The sequence below is a fragment of the Odocoileus virginianus genome, chromosome 4 (assembly GCF_023699985.2).
Source record: "Odocoileus virginianus isolate 20LAN1187 ecotype Illinois chromosome 4, Ovbor_1.2, whole genome shotgun sequence".
Lineage (NCBI taxonomy): Eukaryota > Metazoa > Chordata > Mammalia > Artiodactyla > Cervidae > Odocoileus > Odocoileus virginianus.
The window spans coordinates 10,964,827-10,971,650 of NC_069677.1; the positions used below are offsets into that span (position 1 = coordinate 10,964,827).

The following is a 6,824-nucleotide window of genomic DNA, read 5'->3' on the forward strand; positions in this document are numbered from 1 at the left end:
TTATTTCAAATATTGCATTTTGAGTTCAAGAATATCTGTTATTTTTATACATACAATTTCTCTGTTGAAATTCTCCATTTTCATCCATTTATACATCTTTTCCTTCACTTTCCTGAACATGTTATTTAGAGTTATTTTAGAGTCAACAAGTTCTGATAACTCCAGTGACTGAATCTCCCTGTGGTTATCCTCTTTGATGTCTATTTTTCTTCTTGATTATTAGACACATTTTCATGCTTCTTTTTATTTTTTAAATTTTATGTCAGACCATATGTAAAAATGAAAGTGTTTGGGGTGACTCAAATTTCTAATCTGTCATGCCAGAGCTGTTTGACCACCAAGGCTTGCCAGCAGTCCTGAGTCCACATCCAAAGTTGGCAAAGGTCCACTGGGAAGAAAATTACTTACCATGAGTTCACCTTGGAAGGGTTTGGCACCCTCCTGGAATTTGAATTAATCCAGTACTCATTGCTTCTAAAGCTCTCTGATGTATTTATAATATTTTAAAAAATAATTTCTCTAGATTTTAAAATTTGTTGCAGTGGGTGGCTTGAGCTGCTGCAATCTACTATATTCTAACTGGAAGTAGATACCTTTTCGGTGCTGATGACTGCCAAATCCCCAGTTGTAAACTCTCAACCATGCTACAGTCATATCCACCAGCTTCCTAGTGTAGAGTTCCCCTTTCCCATAAAAGCATCCAAAATGAACTTCTTTTACTCCCTCAATTGTATTAGTCGGATACATCATGGCCAGTTTTTATTTTTCACTCCCCACTTTAGTCCTGATGAGCTTAAAAAAAAAATCTGTCTAGAAAATAAAAAGGAACATCTTTTCCAGAAAAAGGAAGGGACTTAATTTGACTTATAATATAGTCCAATATGGGGCTTCCCAAGTGGCGGTGCAGAGGTAAAGAATCCACCTGCCTGCTAATGCAGGAGACATGAGATGTGGGTTTGATCTCTGGTCAGGAAGATCCCCTGGAGGAGGAAATGGCAACCCACTCCAGTATTCTTGCCTAGAGAATCCCATGGACAGTGGAGCCTACCAGGCTACTGTTCATGGGGTCGAAAAGAGTTGGACATGACTTAGCACTAATTGATGCACAAAGAGGTGAAGTGATCGGCCACAAGCTCACAGTTTCTGTTGGAGCAGAATCAAAAATTCAGATCTCCTTCATTGCCTTTCCCACACTACATCACACTGCCTCTCTCAGAATAAGGCCATTTACACATCATGGATTTTCTCTAGGACAATCTTAGTTTCAAAAATTATGTTTGACTCTTTCCATAAATCACTGTAATATCATGGATATTCCCATTTGCATTATGAAAAGTACATTTTCAGTGGAACAAAACTTATACTTGTCAGACTATGTCCTAATTTTTTGTCCTGAAAATATGATTATTGTCTCATTAGCCATATTCCACACAGTTGCAAATAATGGAAGGGTGCCCAGCATTAAGAGGAGCTTAAAAGTCAATGTTTTCAACAGGCTTCCCTTTGCAAGCCCTTTGGCTTCCAGATGATGGCTCAGATGGTAAAGAATCCACCTGCAATCCAGGATACCTGGGTTTGACCCCTGGGTAGGGAAGATCCCCTGGAGAAGGGAATGGCTACCCAATCCAATATTCTTGCCTGGAGAACTCCATAGACAGAGGAACCTGGTGGGCTACAGTCCATGGGGTCGAAAAGAGTCGGACACAACTGAGTGATCAACATTTTCACTTTCTTTAAAGCCAATGAAGTTTCCTTGTCCTTACAGCAATCTATGAGTAGGTAGGTTCTAATATTATAATCATTTTTCAATGCCAGGAAATTAAGGTTTAGTTTTTCCAGATAGAATGCCTTAACCGCTCGTTATCACATCACTCTCTAAAACCTTTATTGGATCTTCATTTCTTTTCTCATCAAAATGATGCCCTGTCTGACTTTCAAGCTCTCCATGATTTGTCTTATTCTTATTAGCTTGCCTCTCCAACTTTATTTCACAGAAGTCTGGATCTTTTTCTACCTTGGGCCAACCCTTGGATCAAGTCAACCCAGCATTTGGATGCCAGCAGCAATATTGCTAACAGCAGTCCTATTTGACTTTGTCCCTTTTTTTTGAATAGTGGTTCTTGGCTCTGTTATTAGCAGACTTCTCCAAATTGCTTATATATCACGCTAGTATCACATTTTGAAAGTTAAACGCTCCACATGAAGTGAAGTGAAAGTCGCTCAGTTGTGTCCAACTCTTTTCGACCCCGTGGACTATACAGTGCATGGAATTCTCCATGCTAGAATACTGAAGTAGGTAGACTTTCCCTTCTCCAGGGGATTTACCCAACCCAGGGATTGGGGCATTCTTTTACTTGCATTGCAGGCGGATTCTTTTACCAGCTGAGCCACAATTATTTAACAAGTGAATAGTTACCTCTTTCAACGTGTCTTAACTTAGCCATGTTCATATTTCAAAGAATCTTTCCATTTTCATATCATGGTCCACAAGCCCAGGGATAACATTTACAGACTTCTGTGTTAACTGTGATCCCTAATCACAGTTATGGAGCTTATGAAACTCACAAGAGAAGTCCCTTCCTCCTCTAGGAACACACACCCCTTCACCCTGATCTGGGGACCTGTCAGACAAACGTGGGGCCACCTTAACCTTCTCTTTCATAAGTGTATGAAAGTCTCCATTTCCTTCGAGAGAAGACTTTTCCCCACATCCACATCATTTCTCTCCTTTTACTTGTTCTCCCTATTTCTGATTTTCATCATAGCGTCCCTATGATCCAGGGAATCAAAGTAAGCAAGGGCTATGAGGGGTGAATGCATCATAGCTTTCAACAAAACATCAGGCTACATTTCTCTCCTCTTTCCATTACCATTCCTGATGATAATTAACATTGTATTTGGCTTTTCCAACACAAAATACAGGGCTACTATCCTTCAGAGACCCCACAGGGCAGATCAAACTCTAATGAAGAACCCTCCTGACCATGAAACAGGAGACCAGGACTCTGGTCCTGGGCCTATCTTTGACTAATTATGTGATCCTGGGCAAACAATTAATCCAATAACAGCTTATGTGTCAGGAGTAGCACTAAATAAATACTGGCATACAGAAATAAATGAGTCACACACACTGCCCTCAGAGCACTCATAGGCCAAAAGAAGAGACTAACAGGAAAATCAGTGATTAAAATAGGGTACAATAAGTGTCAAGATATAGATATAGAAGAACAGAAACTCCATGATGAGGCATCTTACTAATCTGAAGTCTAGATAAGGTGGTCAGAAAATAGTGATATTTGAACAGAGACTTGGATAAGCCTGGTTTGTTTACTGCTGTCATTCCCAGTCTCAGAACAGTGCCAGGTACAGAATAGGTTCCTGATAAGAGCAAGGAGAGATTTCTCTGCGCTAGGACTAGACAAAAGTATAAAAGTGTCAAAAAACAGAGAGAGTTCAGGGAAATGTAATTATGGAGGCTAGCCGAGTGGCAAAAGGGGGAATGGTTGGGCCTAAGGATGAAAATACAGACCAACACCAGAATATAAGAGGCCTGGTTTGCCATGGCAAGGCTTTCGAACTTTATCTTAAGGGGAGAAGGGAGTTACTAGAAGATTTAAGCACTGGAGTCACTCAAACAGATTTTGGTGTTCGCATTATGCTCCAGTTATCAATTGATTGCCTCTGCTCCAAATTCACCCGCACTGCCTCCTCATCAAAAACTTGTGTGGTCTCCCTCACTGCCTAGCATAATGTTAAACTTTATCAGTAGAGGGCGCTGGAGGGATACTTGAGGAGGAAGGGACTTCTCTCCTGGGTTCCTCAAGTTCTTCCCACTAGGCTCCAGGAATGAGCAGTTTCCCCAGTGCAGGGATCTCACAGTGCACAGCTTCTCCAGCATCTGCAGTGTACAATCTCTTAAATGCAGTCAGCAGCGCCCAGTGGCTGGCTGCTTCCCCTGGTACCTCTCCTGGGAGGTTTGCAGCAGAGTACAGCCAGTGTACTTTCACTTTTTCATGGCTTCTTTGGCATCTCAGACAGAGGATTTCTGGCTGCCTGGCACCTCAACTTCTCTGCCACCTAATGAGCTGTGGCCACACCTTCTGTGACACACTCTTAGGAGGTCATCTCTTTCTTGGGTGATCCATCTCAAGGGTAGTGACGGCTTCCTAAATCTGTGATTCCTGTACTCTTTGGATCTTTATGTCTTGCTAACCAATCTCCCATTAACCCAATTCATTATAGTTAAAAATTTGTTACGTTGAACTTTCTTTGTTAAATTGTTGTATGATTTCTTTCCCTTTGCTGGACTCTGAAACACACATTGACTGAACGCTGCAGAGATGCACTGAGGAGAGTGGAGTGAAGCCTTATGCAAGAAGCCCATTTAGGAGACTATGGCAGCACGTTGGGGAAAACTCTGGAGAGTTCTGAAAACTCTTGAAAAACAATTACAACTGGGAGGGACAGGAGAGACAGGAGACACAGGACTTGGTAACCACTGGGAGAGATGAATGAGAAAAGTTTAGGGTGATTTCCTTCAAGTTTTGATGACTGGGTAGATGGTGACACCACATAGAAATGGTGAACATCGAAGGAGGGACAGGTCAAAGTCCTCTCCCATGTCCCCATTGGACTCTCAGGACTTCCATGCACTTTTGAGTCACAGAGACTTAGGATCATAGCTCCTTAGGGTGGAAAGGAGTCTGAAGACCAATGTTTTCTTTTGGGCACTGTGGATCATTTATTCACATCTGATAAAAAATAATGGGAAAAGATCCATTCTATCTTAACATTCCATCATTCCGGTGCTTTGTGAAGTTCTTTTCTATTCTTAAAGCTCTCAGTATGCAAGGCCTTCCTAAATTATCCATCCATCCCAGCCCTGCCTCCTCAAATCTTAAAATTCAACAGATTTCCTCTTATACCTCCCAATGTGAAATGGCAGGCCAACACATACATGCTCAAGAACTTAGGTCTTACTGAATATGAAATATACATTTGTTTTTGCAATTTCCCATTTGGTTTTATTGGTGTGGGCTAAACATGGCCTCAACAATTTAAACAAAAGTCTGCAGTTACCTGAATGAAAGGCTTCAGACACCAGAATCTCAGGAGGAGTGTCTATGAACAACTCTTAGAACCAAGGACCAGGAACTGTATGTATTTGTTTGGGTTTGGAATAGATGATGGGTTTTTGGACACATGGTTACCCTTGCCTGGACACACTCCTCATTGTTTCATAGGTTCTTCAGGTCTCAGCTCAGTTTTCCCTGACCTCTCTCTGTTACCTTATACCCTCTCAGAGCACCCCCTACTCTCCTCTCCTTGGCAACACTTGACTCTAATTTTAGATTATTTGTGTGATTTTTTTGATGAACAACTGCTATTCCCAATACACTGTAAGCTTGAGGGCAGGGATAGTCACTTTCTGCCCACAAAAGAATCCCCGATGCCTTATCTGGTGCCTGGAATACAGTCATTACTCAATATATATGAGGAAAATGAATGAAGTTTATATAAAGTTTATATAAAGTGCTAGTCATGTCCTTTGGTCCTCATGGCAACCCCCTCATTTGTGTTGTTCAGTTGGCTAAGTCATATCTCTTTGCGACCCCATAGACCACAGCACTCCAGGCTTGCCTCTCTTCCACTATCTCCCAAAGTTTGCTCAAATCCGTGTCCATTGAGTTGGTGATGCCATCCAACCACCTCATCCTCTGTTGCCCTCTTCTCCTTCTGCCCTCAAACTTTCTAGCATCAGGGTCTTTTCCAGTAAACTCTTCGCATCAGGTGGCCAAAGAGTTGGAGCTTCAGCTTCAGCAACAGTCCTCCCAATGAATATTCAGGGCTGATTTCCTTTAGGATTAACTGGTTTGATCTCCTTGCAGTCCAAGGGACTCTCAAGAGTCTTCTCCAGCACCACCATTCAAAAGCGTCAATTCTTTGGCCTTCAGCCTTCTTCATGGTCCAACTCTCACATCTGTACATAACTGCTGGAACAACCATAGCTTTGACTATACAAGCCTGTTTTTGGACACAGTTTTACTCCCTCCATAGGTATTGTTATATCCATGTTAGAGAAGAAAAAGCCGGGGTTTGGCCAGTCAATGGGAGGATTTGATCCCAGATTTTGTTGTGTTTCCAAATCACTGCCCCCGTGTAAGGAATCATAAAATGGTAGTTCTGGGTACAAAGTATACATATAGTTTGGGTAGAGAGCAATAATCACCCATGGTTACCTTCTCCTAAAGATCGCAGTCCCCTCTTTTGGCTCCGTGAACAGGAGGGTTTCAGATTCCAGATGGGCCCATCGGGCAGGACTCTTCCCTCAGACCCGAGCCACCGTCGGGGTGTTCAGAGTGCTCCCCTCCCCCCACTTCCCCTCGGGGTGTCTACCTGAGGCTCGCTCCAGGCGGGCTATCCGGCACCAGGCGACACCTCGCGCCTGACTTCAGGCGGGAGGTGTGGAGAGAGATCCACCGCCTTGCACCTTCGGCCGGCCGGAGGGCGGAAAGCAGCCGAATGTGAGCGGCGTAGGGCGGCACCTGCCTCAGCCAGGAGCACAGGAGAGGTGCAGTGGGACCTGGCTTTGTTAGCGCTTCGCCTTCGCCTGGCTACGCCGACGCCCGCTGCGCTGCCTGGCAACCGCGGGGCCGGGGGCCGGCCCCACCTCACAGAGCCTCGCCTGCCCCCTCCCGCGCCCCCGCGGCCCCCGCCCTGCCCCCTCCGCCACCGCCCCCAGAGGAGTCTGGGCTCCCCAAGTTTCGCCGGGGCCAGGCTGGGGGACCTAGATCTGCTTCGGAGAAGCAGACGGAAGGAACAGA

The 6,824-nt window shown here is 44.2% G+C and overlaps 1 protein-coding gene across 2 annotated transcripts in view; it reads right to left on the reverse strand.

Annotated features, from left to right (window-relative positions):
* Window positions 1-6,608, reverse strand: part of ROPN1 (rhophilin associated tail protein 1) — a 28,302-nt gene extending 21,694 nt beyond the window's left edge. The window contains exon 1 of one of the 2 annotated variants that reach the window (XM_070466098.1): window positions 6,397-6,608. The gene's annotated coding sequence lies outside the window, so the exon portion shown is untranslated. Of the gene's footprint in view, window positions 1-6,239; window positions 6,365-6,396 lie in introns of those variants that run through there. The other variant, XM_070466099.1, reaches the window with a different exon arrangement.
* Window positions 6,609-6,824: the final 216 nt, after the last annotated feature.